Raw genomic sequence first — 22,771 nt, forward strand, 5'->3', positions numbered from 1 at the left:
CAAGTGCACACAGAACACTCTCAATGCTAGACCACAAGTTGGGCACAGAATTAGTCCCAACAAATTTAAGAAGACCAAAATCATACCAAGCATATTTTCTACAATAACAGTATGAAACTAGAAATTAACCACAACAAGAAAGCCAGGGAAAAAGTGACAAATATATGGAGAGTAAATGACATGCTACTGAACAACTACTGGGTCAAAGAACAAATAATATAAGAAATCAAAAGATATATAGAGACAAATGAAAATGAAAATACAACATACCAAAATTTGGGGGATACAGAAAAAATGGTATGCAAAGGGAAGTTTGTAACATTACATGCCTACCTCAAGAAACAAGGAAAATCTCAAACAATTTAACTTTACATCTTTGAAAATTTTTTAATTTATTGATTGATTTTTAAAGACAGAGAGACAGAGAAACACCAATTTGTTGTTCCATTTACTTATACATTTATTGGTTACTTCTTTTTTTTTGGCATTTTATTTTTTTTTAATTTTTTAATTTTTTAAATTAATTTTAATGGGGTGACACTGATATATCAAGGTACATATATTCAGAGAAAACATCTCTAGGTTATTTTGACATTTGATTATGCTGCATTCCAATCACCCAAAGCACAATTGTCTTCCGTAGCCTTCTAACTGGTTTTCTTTGTGCCCCTCCCCTCCCCCAACCCCCTCCCTCTCCTCCTCCCATTCCATAACCCCCACACTCTTGTCCATGTCTCTGAGTCTCATTTTTATGTCCCACCTATGTATGGAATCATATATTTCTTAGTTTTTTCTGATTTACTTATTTCACTCAGTATAATGTTATCAAGGTCCATCCATGTTGTTGTAAATGATCCAATGTCATCATTTCTTATGGCTGAGTAGTATTCCATAGTATATATGTACCAAAGCTTTTTAATCCACTCATCCACTGACGGACACTTGGGCTGTTTCCAGATCTTCACTACCGTGAACAATGCTGCCATAAACATGGGGGTGCATTTCTTCTTTTCAAACAGTGCTATGGTGTTCATGGGGTATATTCCTAAAAGTGGTATAGCTGGGTCAAAAGGCAGTTTGATTTTTAATTTCTTGAGGAATCTCTATACTGTTTTCTACATGGCTGTACCAGTCTTCATTCCCACCAGCAGTGCAGGAGGGTTCCCTTTTCTCCACATCCTCGCCAACACTTATTCTGTGTTGTTTTGTTGATGAGCACCATTCTAACTGGCGTGAGATGACATCTCATTGTGGTTTTAATTTGAATTTCTCTAATGATTACTGATGTTGAGCATTTTTTTATATGCCTATTGGCCATCTGTATGTCCTCTTTGGAGAAGTGTCTATTCATTTCTTTCACCCATTTTTGATTGGATTGTTTGTTTTCCTGGTATTGAGTTTTACAAGTTCTTTATAAATTTTGGTTATTAACCCCTTATCAGACGTATTGTCAAATATATTCTCCCATTGTGTAGTTTGTCTTTTCATTCTGTTCTTATTGTCTTTGGCTGTGCAAAAGCTTTTTAGTTTGATATAGTCCCATTTGTTCATCCTGTCTTTTATTTCACTTGCCTGTGGAGATAAATTGGCAAATATATTGCTGCGAGAGATGTCAGAGAGCTTACTGCCTATGTTAGATTCAATGAAATTTTTATCAAGATAACAATGATGTATTTCACAAAAATAGAACAAATATTTCAAAAATTTATATGGAACTGTAAAAGATCCTGAATAGCCATTAGCAACCTTGAGAAAAAAGAACAAAGTTGGAAGAATCACACTACCTGATATCAAACTTTACTACAAAGCCATAGTAACTAAAATAGCATGGTCCTGGCATAAAAACAGGCACAATAGGTCAACTGAACTGAATAGAGTGAGAAATAAACCCACACCTTTATGTCCAATTAATATTTGACAAAGGACGCAAGAACATAAAATGAAATAAAGATAGTCTATTCAATAAACTGCATTGAGAAAATTGGACAAATATCTGGGAAAAAAAAGAAACTAGATGACCTTCTTACACCATACTCAAGAATGAACTCAAAATGGATTAAGATTTAAATGTTAAACTTGAAACCATAAAGATCCTAGAAGAAAAAAACAGGCAGTAAAATCTCAGACATTTTTTATAGAAATATTTTTTGTGACATATTTCCCTGGGGAGGGGAAACAAAAGAAAAAATAAATAAATGGTGCTACATCAAACTAAAATGTCCTCACACAACAAAGGAAACCATCAACAAAATAAAAATACAGTCTACTAAATGGGAGATCATATTCACCAATGATACATCTGATAAGGGGTTAATATACAACGTTTATAAAGAACTTATGAAAATCAACACCAAAAAACAAACAATCCAATTGAAAATAGGCAAAGGACCTAAGTAGATACTTCTCCAAAGAGGACATACAGAGTGGCCAATAGACATATGAAAAGATGTTTAGTGTCACTAATCATCAGAGAAACAAACTAAATCAACAATGAAGTATCACCTCATACTTCTTAGAATGGCTATCATCAATAAATCAACCAGCAACAAGTGTTTGTGAGGATGTGGAGAAAAGGGAAACCTCATGCACTGTTGGTGGGAATGCAGACTGGTGCAGCCACTGTGGAAAGCAGGATGGAAAAAATTAAAAATGGAACTGCCTTATGACCCAGAAATTCCTCTTCTGGGAATATAGTCAAAGAAATATAAACACTAATTCTAAAGAATATGTGCACCCTTTTGTTCACTGCAGCATTATTTACAATAGCCAAGATTTGGAAGCATCTGTGGAAGAGTCAATAAAAAAGCTGTGGTACATTTAGACAATAGAAAACTACTCGACCGTAAAAAAGAAGGAAATCTTACCCTTTGCAACGGCATGGTTGGACCTGGAGAGTATTATGCTAAGTGAAATAAGCCAGTTAGAGAAAGACAAATACCATATCATTTCATCCACATGTGGAATCTAATAAACAAAATAAACTAGCAAGCAAAACTGAAACAGACTCATAGATACAGGGAACAAGCTGACAGCTGTCAGAGTGAGGTGGTTCGGGAGCTCGGTAAAATGGTTAAAGGGATTAAGGAAAAAATCCATAGACACAGACAACAGAGTGGTGATTACCAGAGGGAAAGGGAGTGGGAAGAGGTAGAAGGTATAGGAGGATGAATGGTGATTCAAGGAGACTTAACTTGGGACAGCAAACATACAACATAGTGTACAGATATTGTTTTATAGAATTGTACACCTGAAACTTATACAATTTTATTACCTAATGCCACCCCAATAAATTCAATAAATAAATTTAAAACACAGTAGAACCAAAAAAATCATTATTTCTCAGATTAGAAGGAAATTTTAAGCTATCTGCTCCAAAGCAGAAGTAATCAAACCCTCTGGTCTGTAAATTAAAATCTGTCACATTAACCAAAGTCTAGTTCCTCTTTGTATTCTTAATGTATCTCAATTTCTTCTTTTTGATCCTTCAATGAAATAATGACTATTATCTTATGGCTCTTACAACACTTCTTAACATGGTCATGAACCTTGATTTTGTCCATTGGAACTCATCTCACTATCTCCAGCCTTCAACTTGGAATAAACAATTTTGTTTTTCTCCTGAATAACAAAGAACAAAGATCAATCTTTGGAAGGAAAAAGGAGTCAATTCCTTTTTGTAAATAAAAAGAAAAATCCAGATAATAACGCATAACACGATGTCAGACTCTTTAACTCACACATCTCTTTGTAGGCAAACCCCAATTAAGCCTTTGAACTAAGAACAGCACTTTGACAAAACTATTTACTTTTTGAACACTTTAGTGTTTAAAAAGAACCTCAACCTTCGATATAAACGTTACTTAAACTTTTTCAGCCTTGCTTTCATCTTCTGTACAGTGGGGACTCATACTAATGATTTTATAAGGTTATTGTAAATATGCCTTTTGTTTTTTATTTTAATTAACAGAAAAATCCAACTGCCCTCACATCATGAACACAAGAGCTCCTTACCATGTAATTGTCTTAAAGTCTTAAGTCTTCATCTTTAAAAGTCTAGGTCTTAAAAGTCTGAAGTCTTATGTCTTGGGTTTTCAAGTCCTAATTTCAGAAACTCTGGCCACAAAGCTAAGAGTTCAGACATGGTAGCTGCAGAAACTGGGCTGTGTGTGACTGCAAACCTGCTGTGGAACAGCACGTGATCTCTGACTATTTCTCCATTAGTCTCATGGCTGTCATCATTTGCCAGTCTTACATAGGCAAACACTATAATGGGGGAAGGTACATGACAGGAGTCCTCCTGCCAACGAATCCCACAGCCAGGGATTGCCATGCCCATGGCACCTAGCATCCAAGAAATTTACAAAGCCACACACCAGGAAATGCTCTTTACTGGGGAGTAAATAAAGGCCAATAGGCTCCCAATTAAGCAATTGAGCAACGAAGAGTGAGGCCGCATAGCATCTTAATAAAAAATGATACACAGGCCTGACCTGTGGTGGCGCAGTGGATAAAGCGTTGACCTGGAACGCTGAGGTCACCAGTTCAAAACCCTGGGCTTGCCTGGTCAAGGCACATATGGTAGTTGATGCTTCCTGCTCCTACCCCCTTCTCTCTCTCTCTCTTCTCTAAAATGAATAAATAAAAATAATTTTTAAAAAAATGATACACACAGTGCAGGGTACCCTCCTAATCAGAAAAGTCAAAGCAGCATCACACAGGCTTTAAGGCCAAACGAGAAAGATAAAATGGTTTCATCTGGGGGTTTTTTGAAAGTGCAAAGCTAGTCCTCTCTGAGGAAGTTTCCTTATCATCCCATCCTGAAGCCAAACTCTAAATCCAGAGTGCATTATAAACTGATTTCTCAATGTAGGTTTATGCAGCTGCAGGTTTCTATTTCCTTTTGCTGTAGTACAGAAAATCCGCAGGCTCTGTGACTTTAAGCAAAATGAGATGTATAACAAGACCAATTTTACCATAGGCTAGTTGATATAAACAAGAGTTAAGTTCATATAGCATCATCTCAGCAACATTGAACAAAACAATATTATTTGAGGACCTGCTGTAATGTCTTAAGAACTTGGAAGATTATTAGCTAACACCAGGCAGAGAGACCTTGGCATGGTGTTATGGGCTGAATTTTGTTCCCATAAAATTCATATGTTGAAGTTCTAACCCCCTGTAACATAGAATGGGACTGTATTTAGAAACAGGGTCTTTAAAGAGGCGATTAAGTTAAAAGCAGGTCATTAGGGTGGGTCTTACTCTGATTAAAAAGAGAAAATTAGGACACAGACGGGTACAGAGAGACAACTATGTGATGTGAAGACACAGGGAGAAGACAACCATCTACAAGCCGAGCAGAGAGGCACCAGAAGGCATAAGCCCTATCTGCACCTTAACCTCTAGAATGGTGAGAAAATAAAGTTTTGTTATTTAAGCCGCCCAGTCTGTTATATTTTGTTATAGCAGCCCTAGAAGACTAATACATATGGTAAACAAGATACAGAAAGGATATAATTATCAATGTTAAAGTCTTTGGGTAGTAATTTAAAATAGTCAAATACCCATTCATTCAACCCCTGCTCCTCTCCTACTTGATAAATCACTCTCAACTGACATCTTAAGCACAAATCAGAACCTCTGGCAGCAGCTATTTTCTATTGCTCTGAGATTCTAAGGGCTTAAAGCCCCAAATTTTAGCATTCCATTAAGACCTACTTTGTGAAAGTCCGTAGAGCTTAGTAGCAGAGGCCACAGTCAGTGAGGAGATCAAAGTTACTGAACCATAACATGTGGTTAGCAGGAGTCTGACTTTCTTAAGACCAGGAAAGCATTAAAAGAAAAGAAGAAAGTAAGGGGGACTGAAAGGAGAGAAATGCAAGAGAATAGGCCCTTGTGTCTGACTTTACATGAGCTGCTGCTGCCCTGACTGTCGCGCAGCAGTGGGTCACCACATCGCCACTCCTTTCTCTATGTTCAAGGACAATGACTTCATGTTAAAAGGGATTATTTTATATTTTAGTAATAAGTTTGAGAGATACCATATGCGGTAGAAATCAGCTCTTCAGGTACATTTGCCTTTGGATCCCCATATTTTCTTTTATTATTATTATTATTATTATTATTGTTTTTTTTTTTTTTTTTAAATTCTTTTTTTTTTTTTTTTTTTTTTTTTTTTAAATAAATTTTTATTAATGGTAATGGGATGACATTAATAAATCAGGGTACATATATTCAAAGAAAACATGTCCAGGTTATCTTGTCATTAAACTATGTTGCATACCCCTCGCCCAAAGTCAGATTGTCCTTCGCCACCCTCCATCTAGTTCTCTGTGCCTCTCCCCCTCCCCCCAACCCTCCCCCTGTCCCCCCTCCCCCCACCCCTGGTAACCACCACACTCTTGTCCATGTCTCTTAGTCTCATTTTTATGTTCCACCAATGTATGGAATCATGTAGTTCTTTTTTTTTTCTGATTTACTTATTTCACTCCTTATAATGTTGTCAAGATCCCACCATTTTGCTGTAAATGATCTGATGTCATCGTTTCTTATGGCTGAGTAGTATTCCATAGTGTATATGTGCCACATCTTCTTTATCCAGTCTTCTATTGAAGGGCTTTTTGGTTGTTTCCATGTCTTGGCCACTGTGAACAGTGCTGCAATGAACATGGGGCTACATGTGTCTTCACGTATCAATGTTTCTGAGGTTTTGGGGTATATACCCAGTAGAGGGATTGCTGGGTCATAAGGTAGTTCTATTTGCAGTTTTTTGAGGAACCACCATACTTTCCTCTATAATGGTTGTACTACTTTACAGTCCCACCAACAGTGAATGAGGGTTCCTTTTTCTCCACAGCCTCTCCAACATTTGCTATTACCCGTCTTGTTGATCATAGCTAATCTAACAGGGGTGAGGTGGTATCTCATTGTAGTTTTGATTTGCATTTCCCTAATAACTAATGAAGCTGAGCATTTTTTCATATATCTGTTGGCCATTTGTATCTCTTCCTGGGAGAAGTGTCTATTCATGTCTTCTTCCCATTTTTTTATTGGATTGTTTGTTTGTTTGTTGTTGAGTTTTATGAGTTCTTTGTAAATTTTGGAAATTAGGCCCTTATCTGAGCTGTTGTTTGAAAATATCATTTCCCATTTAGTTGGCTGTCTGTTTATTTTGATATCAGTTTCTCTTGCTGAGCAAAAACTTTTTATTCTGATGTAGTCCCATTCATTTATCTTTGCCTTCACTTCTCTTGCCATTGGAGTCAAGTTCATAAAATGTTCTTTAAAACCCAGGTCCATGAGTTTAGTACCTATGTCTTCTTCTATGTACTTTATTGTTTCAGGTCTTATATTTAGGTCTTTGATCCATTTTGAATTAATTTTAGTACACGGGGACAGGCTGTAGTCGAGTTTCATTCTTTTGCATGTGGCTTTCCAGTTTTCCCAACACCATTTGTTGAAGAGGCTTTCTTTTCTCCATTGTGTGTTGTTGGCCCCTTTATCAAAGATTATTTGACCATATATATGTGGTTTTATTTCTGGGCTTTCTATTCTGTTCCATTGGTCTGAGTGTCTATTTTTCTGCCAATACCATGCTGTTTTGATTATTGTGGCCCTATAATATAGTTTAAAGTCAGGTATTGTAATGCCCCCAGCTTCATTCTTTTTCATTAGGATTGTTTTGGCTATTCGGGGTTTTTTATAATTCCATATAAATCTGATGATTTTTTGTTCCATTTCTTTAAAAAATCTCATAGGGATTTTGATGGGAATTGCATTAAATTTGTATATTGCTTTGGGTAATATGGCCATTTTGATTATATTTATTCTTCCTATCCAAGAACAAGGAATATTTTTCCATCTCATTGTATCTTTTTCGATTTCCCTTAACAATGCTTTGTAATTTTCATTATATAGGTCCTTTACATTTTTTGTTATGTTTATTCCTAGGTATTTTATTTTTTTTGTTGCAATCGTGAAGGGGATTATTTTTTTGAGTTCGTTTTCTAATATTTCATTGTTGGCATAGAGAAAGGCTATGGACTTCTGTATGTTAATTTTGTATCCTGCGACCTTACTGTATTGGTTTATTGTTTCTAATAATCTTTTCGTGGAGTCCTTCGGGTTTTCGATGTATAGGATCATATCATCAGCAAAAAGTGATACCTTTACTTCTTCTTTTCCAATATGGATGCCTTTTATTTCTTTGTCTTGTCTGATTGCTCTGGCCAGAACTTCTAGCACCACGTTAAATAAGAGAGGAGAGAGTGGACAACCCTGTCTTGTTCCTGATTTAAGGTAGAAAGTCCTCAGTTTTTTGCCATTTAAAATGATGTTGGCTGATGGTTTATCATATATGGCCTTTATCATGTTGAGATATTTTCCTTCTATACCCATTTTGTTGAGAGTCTTAAACATAAAATTGTGTTGTATTTTATCAAAAGCCTTTTCTGCATCTATTGATAAGATCATGTGGTTTTTGTTCTTTGTTTTGTTGATATGGTGTATTACGTTAACCGTTTTGCGTATGTTGAACCATCCTTGAGATTCTGGGATGAATCCCACTTGATCATGATGTATTATTTTTTTAATATGTTGTTGTATTCGGTTTGCCAGTATTTTGTTTAGAATTTTAGCATCTGTATTCATTAGAGATATTGGTCTGTAGTTTTCTTTCTTTGTGCCATCCTTGCCAGGTTTTGGTATGAGGGTTATGTTGGCCTCATAAAATGTGTTCGGAAGTATTGCTTCTTCTTCAATTTTTTGGAAGACTTTGAGTAGAATAGGAACCAAGTCTTCTTTGAATGTTTGATAGAATTCACTAGTATAACCGTCTGGGCCTGGACTTTTATTTTTGGGGAGGTTTTTAATAGTTTTTTCTATTTCCTCCCTGCTGATTGGTCTGTTTAGGCTTTCTGCTTCTTCATGACTCAGTCTAGGAAGGTTGTATTGTTCTAGGAATTTATCCATTTCTTCTAGATTGTTGTATTTGGTGGCATATAATTTTTCATAGTATTCTACAATAATTCTTTGTATATCTATGATGTCTGTGGTGATCTCTCCTCTTTCATTTTGGATTTTATTTATTTGAGTCCTGTGCCTTTTTTCCTTGGTGAGTCTTGCTAAGGGTTTGTCAATTTTGTTGATCTTTTCAAAGAACCAGCTCCTTGTTTTATTGATTTTTTCTATAGTTTTTCTGTTCTCTATTTCATTTCTGCTCTGATTTTTATTATCTCCTTTCTTCGGCTGGTTTTGGGTTGTCTTTGTTCTTCTTTTTCTAGTTCCTTAAGGTGTGAAGTTAAGTGGTTTATTTCGGCTCTCTCTTGTTTGTTCATATAGGCCTGAAGTGATATGAACTTTCCTCTTATTACTGCTTTTGCTGCATCCCAGAGATTCTGATATGTCGTATTTTCATTTTCATTTGTCTGTATGTATCTTTTGATCTCTGCGCTTATTTCTTCTTTGACCCATTCATTTTTTAGAAGTATGTTGTTTAGTTTCCACATTTTTGTGGGTTTTTCCCCCTCTTTTTTACAGTTGAATTCTAGTTTCAAGGCTTTATGATCAGAAAATATGCTTGGTACAATTTCAATTTTTCTAAATTTGCTGATATTGTCTTTGTGGCCCAACATATGGTCAATTCTTGAGAATGTTCCATGTACACTAGAGAAAAATGTATACTCTATCGCTTTGGGATGAAGTGTCCTGTAGATGTCTATCATATCCAGGTGTTCTAGTATTTCGTTCAAGGCCACTATATCTTTATTGATTCTCTGTTTGGATGACCGATCTAGAGCCGTCAGCGGAGTATTGAGGTCTCCAAGTATGATTGTATTTTTGTTAGTTTTTGTTTTAAGGTCAATAAGTAGCTGTCTTATATATTTTGGTGCTCCTTGGTTTGGTGCATATATATTAAGGATTGTTATGTCTTCTTGATTCAGTGTCCCCTTAATCATTATGAAGTGACCATTTTTGTCTTTGAGTACTTTTTCTGTCTTGTAGTCAGCATTATCAGATATGAGTATTGCTACACCTGCTTTTTTTTGGATGTTATTTGCTTGGAGTATTGTTTTCCAGCCTTTTACTTTGAATTTGTTTTTATCCTTGTTGCTTAGATGTGTTTCTTGTAGGCAGCATATAGTTGGATTTTCTTTTTTAATCCATTCTGCTACTCTGTGTCTTTTTATTGGTAAGTTTAATCCATTTACATTTAGTGTAATTATTGACACTTGTGGGTTCCCTACTGCCATTTTATAAATTGCTTTCTGTTAGTTTTGTATCTAGTTTGATTCTTCTCTTTTGTTTTTCTATCATTTGTTTCTGTTTGTTTGTGTTCCATACTTCTTTCCTCTGTTGCTACCTTTTTTAAGTCATGTGTTTTTGTGGTGGTTTTTTCTAGGGTGGTTACCATTAAGTAATGAAAAGGGTACCTACCATATTCATTGTAGTACCCTATCTTATAAGTAATTCTGCACTTCATCGTCCTTTGCTACTGTTAATCTCCATTCTCTCCCCCCTTTTTTTTCCTTTGTTGTCACAGTTTAAGTTTGGTTTTATTGTGTTCTTGGTGGAGCTGTTACTTGTGGTGTTGTTTTCTTTTGTTCTTTGAATCTGGTTGGAGAACCCCCTTTAGTATTTCCTGGAGTGGGGGCTTTCTGGTGATAAATTCTCTCATCTTTTCTGTATTTGTGAATGTTTTTATATCTCCTTCATACTTGAAGGATAGCTTTGATGGGTATAGTATTCGTGGCTGAAAGTTCCTCTCTTTCAGGGCTTTAAATATTGGGGTCCACTCTCTTCTAGCTTGTAGAGTTTCTGCTGAGAAATCTGATGATAATCTAATAGGCCTTCCTTTATATGTTGTACTCTTCTTTTCCCTGGCTGCCTTGAGAATTTTTTCTTTGTCATTGGTTTGTGTCATCTTTATTATGATGTGCCTTGGAGTGGGTTTGTTGGGGTTAAGAAAACTCGGTGTTCTGTTTGCTTCTTGAATTTGAGGCTTTAGTTCTTTCCACAGGCTTGGGAAGTTCTCGTCTATTATTTGTTTGAGTATATTCTCCATTCCATTTTCTTTCTCTTCTCCCTCTGATATACCTATTATTCTTATGTTATTCTTTCTGATGGAGTCAGATAATTCCTGTAGGGCTTTCTCGTTTTTTATTATTTTTGAGTCTCTTTCTTCTTCTCTCTGTTGTGCCTCAAGTTGTTTGTCTTCTATTTCACTAATCCTATCTTCAATCTGGGTTGTTCTGCTAGCTAAGCTTGTTACCTCGTTTTTCAGCTCGTGAATTGAGTTTTTCATTTCTGTTTGATTTGTTTTTATAGTTTCAATTTCCTTGGTAATATATTCTTTGTGTTCATTGAGTTGTTTTCTGATCTCCCTATATTGCCTTTCCATGTTTTCTTGTATATCTCTGAGTATTTTTAAGATTTCTATTTTAAATTCTCTGTCATTTTGCTCCAAGGCTTCCAATATGTTAAGTCTTTTCTCCATAGATTTTTCCACATCTATTTGTGTTACCTCTCTTTCTTTTGTATCCATAATATTCGATTTCCTCTTTCTTATTGGCATCTGAGGGTGGTCTTGTTGATAGCACTAATTAGAATTAATAAAGAGTAAAAAGTAAAAAACAAAAAAACAAAAAAACAAAAAAAACAAAAACAAAAACAAAAAAACAAAAAACAAAAAAAAAACAAAAAACAAAGGGTAAAACACCCCACAAAAAAAAGCAGTAATAATTTATTATTTCCCCCTTTTTTTTTCTTTGTTCTCCTTCCCTCCTCTCCCCTCCTCAGGGAAATATCGTGCCTATAATGGAGGGCCTGGTTTGCGGTGTAGAGTTCAAGGGGGCAAAAAATAAAAAAATAAATAAAAAAATAAAAAATAAATAAAAAAAAAAAAGGAAGAAAATCTTAGACAAGCATAAGTTGATCTGCCTGCGGGTGACGGTCAACCAAGAGATATAATGAGAGGGACAAGAGGGAACCAGAAAAAAGGACAAAAAAAGGAATAATCAAGAAGAAAAAATAAAAATAATAAGTAAAAATACGTTGTATTAAGTGGAGCAAAGACCAAATACAATGGAGACCTTGGGTTGGGAGGACCCAAAATGCCACAAAAACAAACCAACCAGAAAAAAACAAAAACAAAACCGAAAAAGAAAAACAAAGCCAAAAAAAACCTTGAGTCCCAAATTAACTAATTTGTTCGTGATTGAGGATTAAATGGGAGGAAAGTAAAACGAGAAAAGAAAAAAACAAATAGAAAGGAAAAAATAAGAAAAAGAGAAAAACGAAGGAAGAAATAAAAAAGGAAGAGAAAAAAACAAAATAAGGCAAAAAAAAACAAAAGAGGAGAGAGTGAGAATTAAGTGTCCTGGAGTATAACCCCAAAGGAGGGTGAGGATGAAGAAGAGAAATAAAATGTAACACTTATGGGTAGTGTAGTTCAAGAAAAGGGAAGCATAAGATGGGCAGAGAATAGAAGGACTGAGGTGGAGGAAATAAAGGCAATAAGATAGAAGGAACAAACAACAACAACAAAAAAAAAAAAAAAAAAAAAAAAACAAACAGTGGAACAAGCTGCAAAGTCTGTGGATTTTTCCTGATTTTGAGATGTCAACCTCTTCCTCCTTCTCCTCTCTCCCTCTTCCCGGTCGGCGACTCTGCACCCCAGGCCCTGCCCCTGCGCCCCACCCAGGCAGGGACTTGCAATTGATGGGGTTCTACGGCAATGTCACACAATTGGCTTTAGTCTTGCTGGTAGTCAAGGCCTGCCGGCGTCTGCAGGGTCTACCGACGAGAGAGTTCGCCTTCGTGGATTCTCTCTCCCAGTCCCCCCTTCCCGAACCAGCAGCCTGGCGATCCAGCCACAAGGCTGCCACTGCTTCTGTCTGGGGAGTAAGAGGCTCAAAGAGCTGGGAAATCCCCACTCTATCCCCACTCAGTGCAAGGCTCTGGGAAGGGCTCTGACAGTCAGGGCCTCCAGTGTAATCAGGCGGGGGTGGGAGTCAATTGTTGTCAAGGTGATTGTTCAGCGCCTAGCATTCCGTTGGACCTCTCAACCCAGGCTTTCCACACTTTGTAGCCTGTTTTGGCCGGTAAGAAGAGGGACTAGTCTCTGCTTGCGACTAGTGTGCTATAGATCTTATTATCTGCCAAGTCCTTCTTGTTAGCGTTTATCCCTGAATATGGAGGCTCTATCAATCAGAAGTTGCCCCCGCCCCTTTAGCGAGAGGCACCAAAAAATATCAAGCCTCTTGTCTTGGGTCGGTGAACTGAGAGAGATCTTATCAATTAGAACCGAGGGTGCGCAGATTTCACGGGTTAAGTTAATTTTAGTAATTGGGTCGCAGCTGTGCTCCCGAAGGTATTTCAGGCTGCCTGCACGCGCCCCTCCCCCAACGCTTGATTGTTAGCTTGAATGGCTGGGTGAGGTGCCCCGCCCGCGGAGAGAATCTCCCAAGTAGGGAATACCGCCCTGGGGCCTCTCCCGCTCCCCGTGCGCGGGCCGCTGGGAACGTTAGCGGTGCTCGGTCTGCAATGCTCGGTCTGCAACCAGACCGGGAGCGCGCCAGCAGCTGCTCGCCGCTCGTTCTGCAACCGACCCGGGCTGGCGGCGGCAGCGGCGGCGGTGGCGGCGGCGGCTTCCGAGTGCGGGATGACTTACCACCGGCGCACTTTCTCGCGGCTTGAGTGAACGTCCCTGGGGTAGCTTCCTCCACACCCTCGTCTCTCAGATTCGAGTGATAACAGTCCTATTGCTTTCAGTTTGCTCCGAAGATAAATTTTCCTGTTTCTAGTTGATAAATTTGTTGTGATTTTGGGGAGATCTGTCGGACGCGCTGCTCACGGCGCCATTTCCGTGACGTCACTCATTATTATTATTGTTATCACTTAATCAGCAGGCCAATTGCCCTCCGCATGGGAGAAGCCACGCCTACAACAGGAAAGGAGCTGTCCCAGTGTGAGCACCCATGCAGTCACAACAGTGAGACTGGGGGACGTGCTAACTTAGGTTTGAGTGCTGGCTCTGCCACTTACTGGTGATGTCACCTTGGCAAATTCAAGTCGGTAGTCCCAGTTTTCTCATATTTAAAACAAGCTAAAACATCAACCCATGGTTCTATTGTGAGAATCAAATGAAAAGTATGGGTGAGCATCTAGCACATAATGAGTGTAAGGTATTTTTCCCCTCCAAGAAGGAAGGAAGGGGCGTAGCCACCAAGTGTGGAATCGTAAAGGCTTTATTTAGTACAGAGCGATTCTCGGATGAGAATCACTGGCCTGGAAGATGGAGGTCAGGAAAATCGCACATGGAGAGACCGTGTGGGTAAATTTAAAAAGGGGTCCTCTAGGGAAGTTGGGCTAATATGACGTAGCGTAATCCCACTGGCTGACAGTCAGTCGCTTTTTTCCCAAGGACTCCTAGGAAGTTTCTTTTGGCGTGCTTGGTTGTGGGCTGTCCTAGCCGAAGTTCGCGGGCCTGGGTTCCCCAAGTGACCATCCCTCATTATCCACCAACCTTACAATGAGTGTGTTCAATAAATATTAGTATTCTGACTACTACTTTTATGACTATTGCTGCTAACACTCATCAAATATTCTTTCTCCTCTTCCCTAATGTCCCTCCTCTTGGCAGGTTGGCCTATCTCCTTGAAAAGTTATCTCAACCTTTACCAGTTTATATTCCCTAAAAGGACCACTTGATTCTGATTGCCACCAGTCCATGGAAATAGCTGTCCCAAGGCTGCCAGTGAATTAAACAGCGTATCAAATAGAACACTTCTCCCACAATCCCCTCTGATTTCTGCAGCACCAGCGCCCTCCACCACACTGCACAGAACTGCTTCTCCCTGGTTTCTGTAGCTGGGTACACACCTGGTTCTCTCTCTACCTCACCAATGCCTCTTTTTCTTTTATTTGTACTTCCTTCTCTTTCCACCCTCTTTTTCCTCCTCTCCTGGTCACATTGTACCATCAGAAATGTGACACCCCTTAAAAATTTGACCTCAACCTGCTTCCCACTGCATATCTACTCCCAAGGCCTTTTGTCTCCCCAAACCAATGCCCTACCCCAGCCCCCAAGCTCCAGTTACACATTCACATGACCTGCCGGACACTTCCCACCTCTCTGTCCCTGCTCCTGTCTGCCTCCTGCCTGGAATGTCTTTGCTTCCATCCTCATTCAGTAAAATCCTTCTCACAGGTTAACACCTCCTGCAATGCCTCCTCCAAGATGTCCTCAGACCTGATCAGTCCATTTGTGAAGATTCCTGTCTGCTATTGCAGAGAACTGCATTTCATTTAAACTCATCACATGGCATTTATCACACCATACCCGATGGTGTAGTATTTACATGTTTTGAAGGCAGGAGGACAAAACTTTCTGTTGAATGTGATATGCATTTAGAACCTATACCAAGAAATGAAATCAGCAATTACAGTTGAACTGCCTTCGCATTCTTGTTAAAAAACGAATACCGCCTGACCTCTGGTGGCACAGTGGATAAAGTGTTGACCTGGCAACACTGAGGTCGCCAGTTCAAAACCCTGCACTTATCTGGTCAAGGCATATATGGGAGTTGATGCTTCCTGCTCCTCCCTCCTCTCTCTCTCTCTCTCTTTCTCTAAAAATGAATAAAAAAATAATAAATAAAAATAAAAATAAACGAATACCAAGACACATTGATATCTTTGCGCTCTTTCCATTTAAACTTAGACACTTCTGTGGGTTTGGATTATAGAGATGTTTGTCTAGTTTCCTCTTTAAAAAGAAAGAAGAGATTTGTGACACCATTTCTCTTAAGAGAAACATCTTAAGTTATGCCCTATTTTGGCCCCCTCTGGTTAAACAACTTTCCAAATTCCTAAACAAAGAATATAGAAGACAATCTTATCCAGTTCACAGACAGTGCAAATCTAGGAAGGTGAATAGTCATCACTGAGAACATAATCAAGATACACAGCCTGGACAATCGGAGGCTGGAGAGATGGACTGAAGCCAGTAAATGTGCTTTCAACAAGCACAAACGTGATACTTTACATTTTTGAAAAGCAATTGCATATGTATGGGAAAGAGCAGGCCTACTTTAGTAGCAATTTGCAAAACAAAATTAGTCTACCTTCAGATATTTGAAGGAGAACAGACTTGACTCTTTGGTTCCAGGGTGAATGGGTGGAATCTCAACTTGCTTTTAGAAAGAATGTTCCTTCAGAGTCGTCCAGCAGTGCCGGAGCTGAGGCACAGACACAGGAAGGGATCTTTGTTTGAGGGAAGGAGTATTGGTTCTAGGGTCCCTTTTGTGAGACTGGATTTCCCTGAATGATTGTCCTTCGCCCAGTTCTCCAGCCTCTTCTCACACAGCCCTCCTCCTTGCCACTGACAGGTGCACACAGGTCTCCTGCCCTGTTTAAAGTCACCATGCAGCCCATGCAGGGCCTTTCAGGGTCTGTCTGTGCTGTGCCATCTGCCATGAGTGCCCTTCCCCCACTCCCACCAGCCACCCTGTTAGCCTGACTACATTCTACCTATCTAGAAGGTGTCCTCATCCCAGACTAGTGTTATCCGATTAGATAGAATCCTGTAGTACCCCTAATCTCAGGTTGTACACTTACAGACATTTAATTATTTACTTGCAGTCATTTTTTTATAAAAAGCCCACCTTTTACCTCTCTGAGCTTCTTGAAGATAACAATCATGGTTGTTCTGCTCATTCAAGTACCTCTAGTACCTGGCTGGTCATTGGGCCTGGAACAGGGATGCTCACTGACTTACCCCAATGCAAGTAGTGAGCCTATAGGAAAAACTGGTGGAAGGAAGAGAAATAGCCAGAGAGAAAGAGAGAGAGAAAGCAAAGGAAGCTGCATGTCTGAGGGAGAGGGAGGGAATGGGAGGGACAAGGGATGGGGATAAAGAGAGAGAGAAGGAGAGGAAGAGGGAAGAAAGAAAGCCGTATGTCTGAGCAACTATTTCTTTCAATTTGGTAGTAGTTCACAGGCTCACCATGGTGCAATTCCAGAGTTTCAAATTCTCAAACAAACATTTCCTATAAGGTTGAACTCTACGCTACAATGGAGTAAAAGTCTCCAATACTGGAGGATCAGGAGGAAACGAGGAGCCAGAATAATTTTCACATCACCATTGCTCTCTCCCCACTAATCACTGGGGGAGTCTGTGAGATCAAGCATCTGTTTGAGACTTCTACTCAATCTGTGAGAAAGAATCAAGTGAGGACGAGTGTAAAGCCAGGAGCCACCATTGTGGCCATTCACATGCAGGTTCGCACTGGATTCGGACAGTCGGTAAAGAAACAATGGAGCCAAGAACTGATGGGCTGTCATCTTTAATTCTAGCTTGCATCTGACGGGCAAGTAAAAACACACACTGGGCTCCAAAACCCACTCACATTCAGTGCTCACAAAGCTACTGACTTATCCGAGTTTTCTAGAATCAAAGGTTTCTAGCTCACCAGACTTATTCACCTCTGTTCCCCATCTCCTTCCTTCTCTCTGCACAAACTCTGCACTAACTGGCTTCTCACTCAACACTCTGCCATCTTGGCTGCCTCTCCTGGCCTCCTCCACGTGGCCTTTCTCTGCTCTCTGCTCTCTGCTTTCTCCTCTAATATTAATCTCAGGAACCAAGAGCACAAGCTCCTATTCTGCCCCTATTTTATAGTGTAGAAATCCAAACCTTTAATCCAATATACACAATAGGGAAGTCTCTAATAGAAAGTCACCTATCTGAGTCAAGATGGGACTGTACCACCCCACATCAAAAAGGGTGGGAAAGGCTTAGTCCCAAAACCAAGCCCCAGGCTACAAGGATTCTGCCTGCCTTTAGCCCACCCCCAACACATATTAATATCACCTGGGCAACAGCCTCCTCGTGGGCAGCGCCATCTTTAACAAAGTGAGCATAATATATTTTATCTGCCCAACAACGAGGCTGCCGATCTTGGCGGTAAGGGCCAGAGAGTGATGAGTTAAAATCTGTCCTGCCCAGTCAATGAGATCTGGGGGAATAAAATTTTTATTTCTTATTTTCTTTTCTTTTCACATATAAGTTGAGTGGTTTGCCACATGTTTACTTCTTTCCAGTCTTCACAGCTGTGTTAGCCCTTTCCCAAAGAAGGAATATTTAGTTAGAACTTACCAGACGTCATGCAGCATGCTTGGTACTTCCCAAGGTCTCTTAGCCCTTACACATACCTGGTATCACTACCCACATCTCTCCCTAGGAAACTGGCTACCTAACTTGCCAAACATTACAGGACCAAAAAATATTGCAGCCCAGGTTTTGAATCCAGTTGAAATTTATTCGAAGGCCACTTTTTTTTTCTACTATACTATTCTGACTTAATTTTCATGATCACCTATTATACTACCTTTTGGTTTTAAAACAATCACTAATGCATGTTTGATGAAATAGAATAGAATGAAATGAAATAGTATGTAGGATGCTACCACATTCTTATAAAGAGGAATATTTACATAAATCAGAATTAAATAATTGCTTTTGTGTTGATGCTGTGTTGTCTGTTCAAGAAGAATCCCTTTTACTGGAAAAACAAGTCTGGGCCATGAAAGGGATTTGATAGGAAACAGCCAAAAACATCCAAACATTTGGATGAGTTTTCATCTAGGAATTTAGATTCTCCTAACTTCACAATGGTTTTGGCTTATGATTTACAGAAGAAAGAAATTTTGTACTAACAAGAAATGTAGACCTCGGAATTAAAATTCCACGGCATTGAGTGCAACCCCATGAGACAAAGTCCTGGCTCATTTACTTTAAGAGAAGAATGCAGGGAGCATCTGTAAATTCTGAGCAGCTGATAACACATGATAGAACGCAGAGATGGGGTCCCAGGGAAGTGCAGAATCCCATGGAAGAAGTTGGGGCTTAGTGAGTCCTGGAGTGTTATCTGCCCCTGTCTCTTTGGAAGCCAGATAGGAACACTTCAAGGACAAAGTTGAGAGTGAAGAGTTATATACGATCTTAGCGGCCTTTGCACGATGCACAACGGGAGTATTCTGCTATCACAGTGGCAACCCCATAAATGCGGAGGGATAAGAGTGAAATCAAAGACTATTCTGCCATCTCCTTTAAACTTAACAAAGAGAGGCCGAGAACATTTTGTTCAAAAATATCCTAACTTTGCAAGATCCCTGTGCTCTCTCGTCCAGTGAGTAGTTTCCCACCCAAGCATGGTATCTTCAGACATCTGGAGGCTACATTTGTCAGAAAAATGCAGAGATCACAGCTATAGTTTCTTATCTTGATGGCCAGGTTTTAGAACACTTTGAAATGCTGCCCCAGTCACCTCAGGGAGAGAAGCTACACTGCAGACAAAATGTGAGATTTTGTTAGAAGGTTGTTTTTCTCCCCCAGCCCTTCAAAAGTCTCTGTTTGAGCTCACCTGGTAGTACAAAAGCTATTAAATCACTTGAATGAAAGGGTCAGGTTGCAAGCTGTGCGAGTATGGAAGCTGGCAAGCCCTGCTTGGACCACCCAGCTCTCCAAGGGGCAGCAACACCAGATTCAGACAAGATAAGAGGCTGCAGTCCTATGTAACCTGGCCCAGAGAAACTGCCTTCCCAGAGAGGGACAGGATCCCATTGTGAGGACTGACAGTGTGCTCTGTGAAGGTGGCATTTGTCTAACTCACTATACTGCTGGTCTTGGTTCTTTGTGAGAGGGAGGAAAATTAAATGATATTTTTGAGAAATTTTTAAGGAAAACAGTAAGGCTAATACAATATTTAGTCTGTTCTCAAAGCAAACATTAAAAAGTTCCCATTCTATCGTTGGCCAACTATACATTTATAAAAAATTAGAAAGTAAAAAAAAGTTCCCACTCACCAGTAACTGAGTTTGGAAGACTATGCCATAGCCATATCCATCAGTGTCAAAATTCCAGAGCTGGAAAGATACCAGGACTCGTTGAATTCAACCTTTTGGTTTTATCAGTGGAAGAAGTGACACTTAGAGAGATTCGGCGGCTCATCCAATATTGGTTAGCAACAGCTAAAATTTGAAACATCATGAACACACTGGTGATTTTGGAATCTATACTATTCTCATTGGTGATTTTGGAGTCCTTGGAAATGAGCAGTGAGTCTGGCATATGGCAGGCACCCCCAAATACTCAGACCGAGGAGAATGAGAAAAAAGAAAGAAGTACTGATATCCACATCCTATATTCTTTCACGTTAAATATATACTGCTCACAAAAATTAGGGGGTATTTCAAAATGAATATGAAGCTATAAAATATCTCCTAATTTTTGTGATCAGTGCACAATGCCATAAACATACAGTGCTATAAAATGTCATTGGGGATGGGGAGGGGGCTGGATTCTTATATTCATATGCTGTCAAATGACAACAAGGACAGGACGGAAGAATCACTTCCATATTCCTCTCAATCTGTGGGCTGGTCCGATGTAAATCCAGTTCCTAAGAAATAGAGTGCTCCTAAACAGTCACAAGAAATCCAGCTGAGTTCCACCTAACTCACCCTAGACCATTCCAGGAACAAGGCATCCCTGGAGGCTGAGAAAGGATCAAGCACAGGCCTAGGCTTAAAGTTTACAAGACAAACATTGCTTGGCCATGTGGAGGCAGGTCAGATAATAAGCCCAACGCTCGGAAGCAGGAAAGTATGATGTCCAAGTACGTTTGCCCAACTGCCTTTCTTACTCCTGGGAATTGAAAGGCAGAGATGGAAAGGGGAGCAAGAAAAAATAAAAAGACGGGGTTGGTGGGAAAGCTAGTTTAAAAGCCCTTAGTTTGTCGGCCAACCATGCAAAACCATGTTGCACATAACTTCCACTCAACATCAGCTCAAACTCAAGTTTATTAATTAGATATGAGGTTTAATATTAACCAAGTACGTAACAAGAATGTAAATCGCCAAGAACAAGGTACTTATCCAAGTGTGACCTCGCCTGCATCAGAATCACCTGGGGACACTCAGGGCCCACCCCAGGTCTCAGATTCTTTGGGGGTGGCACCTGCTTTTCACAAAGCACCCTGGTGGGTCGTACGCATGCTGAGAGCAAAGGTAGTCAACATTTTCCTAGAGTTCTGCTGAAAGCACTTTGATCGAGTGCAGGCAGGGCACTTAGAAGTAACTCTTCAAGCTTTAACTGGCTGTATCAGTTTTCCAGAGCAGAAACATGAAGAGCATTCGCCCCACCCACTAGGTCTGGTCTGCAGAGCAGCCCTGAAGAGGTTAATCTCCCCAGCAAGATTCCCAGGCCAGAGACTCCAACCAGCCTCCGGAAATGCTCTTTTAAAGCTTTGTAATTCGTGCCACGCAACAAGACTGAGAGCAATAGTAAAGGGCAGAAAAAAAATTAGATGCCTTAAAAATTATTTCTGTATCCAAAGGAAAACAACACACTATTTGCTACAGCATCCAAGTTTCTAGACTAAATCACAGTAATAGGTTAAAAAGGGCTCAATAAAACTTCAGAACAATATGATTGATTTCTTTGCCTCTCCAACACTATCTCTTGTCCTCATTTAAAAAGAAACCATGCTTTAAAATATATATATCCAAATATAACTAAACTAAAGCAAAGATATCCAAAAATCATTTCCGAATTTCCATATCTTTATACCATGAGAATGTTATCTGTTTTATTAACTTTAGCATTTTTTTCCTTTGCCATTTTATTTAGCTGAGAAAAAACGTTCTGATGATGGAGGGGGTCAAAATTTGAAAATGGTTATTTCATTGGTGAGTGCCATTGGAAATGGATTCAGAAGTGAGTTATAAATTTTTGTTACATAATAAAAAGAATCTCATTTTGAGCATATATTATTTTAATACTGCAAGCTACTACCTTCTGAGTTTACATGAGAATTAAACTTTTGCAAGCAAACTCTATTTGCTTCTTGCATCATTACTTGGAGTTAATGCTACCATGGCACACAGAACCTCTGGGGCATTTTGGTAACATAACATTACCAGTTAAGATGAGTGGAAGTACATAAAGCAGATACTTACAGGTAGTGGTTTTCCTTTTCAAGCCCAAAGTTAGAAACCCTTGGCGGGATCAGAGTCACTGACCGGTTAATCTTTGGTTTAAAGAGCTTTGAGAAGAATGGGGAGGAAAAACAACCCAGGGAAGAAGAGAGAGCTGAAATTCCAGTCTTTCAGGTCAGCTGAGTTTTAGCTTTCTTTGTACTAAAAAGCCATTAACACCACCCACCCACCCCCCACGACGAGAAAATATAGAACTGAAGTTCACATACAGAACTGTCTTTGCTGGTCTTCTCCAAGGCTGCTGCGGCTGCTGCTCTGAAAACTTCCCGGCTGCCAAGCCTGAGGACTCCCTCTGAGCAGGGCGCGATAAAGGATGCCTGCGACTGTTTGCAGGGAGCCCCGACCTCCCTGGCGGAGAGCCACTGCTCGTCAGTCCCGTTTGCTGGTTGGGTCCACAGGGACAAAACTGAGCTTTGTTAATGAGGTCGATAGCTTCCCTTCCCTGTCTCTCACAGCTTCCTTTCTCACTATTAGTTATGTATTAACTGCTCTGCCACTGGCTGAGCTGAAGCTGCCTCTTCCGCCCGCAGCGCACAGATGCATCTCACACACACAGGCACATGCAACATGTACACAGTCACCCAAATGCACCACACAAAGGTGCACACATGCCACACACGCACACACAGGCACCCACAGGTGACCCATCCACACAAGAACACATTCACAGGTATGCACGCACATATCCACACCCCTTCACGCCCAGTGTGTG

The 22,771-nt window shown here is 39.7% G+C and overlaps 1 protein-coding gene across 3 annotated transcripts in view; it reads right to left on the reverse strand.

The window, feature by feature from the left end:
- The window catches only part of FREM1 (FRAS1 related extracellular matrix 1), a 176,472-nt gene extending 153,991 nt beyond the window's left edge, over positions 1-22,481 (reverse strand). For all 3 annotated transcript variants that reach the window (XM_066368198.1, XM_066368196.1, XM_066368197.1), the window contains exon 1: positions 22,269-22,481. The gene's annotated coding sequence lies outside the window, so the exon portion shown is untranslated. The remainder of the gene's footprint in view (positions 1-22,268) is intronic.
- Positions 22,482-22,771: the final 290 nt, after the last annotated feature.

The sequence above is a fragment of the Saccopteryx leptura genome, chromosome 2 (assembly GCF_036850995.1).
Source record: "Saccopteryx leptura isolate mSacLep1 chromosome 2, mSacLep1_pri_phased_curated, whole genome shotgun sequence".
Lineage (NCBI taxonomy): Eukaryota > Metazoa > Chordata > Mammalia > Chiroptera > Emballonuridae > Saccopteryx > Saccopteryx leptura.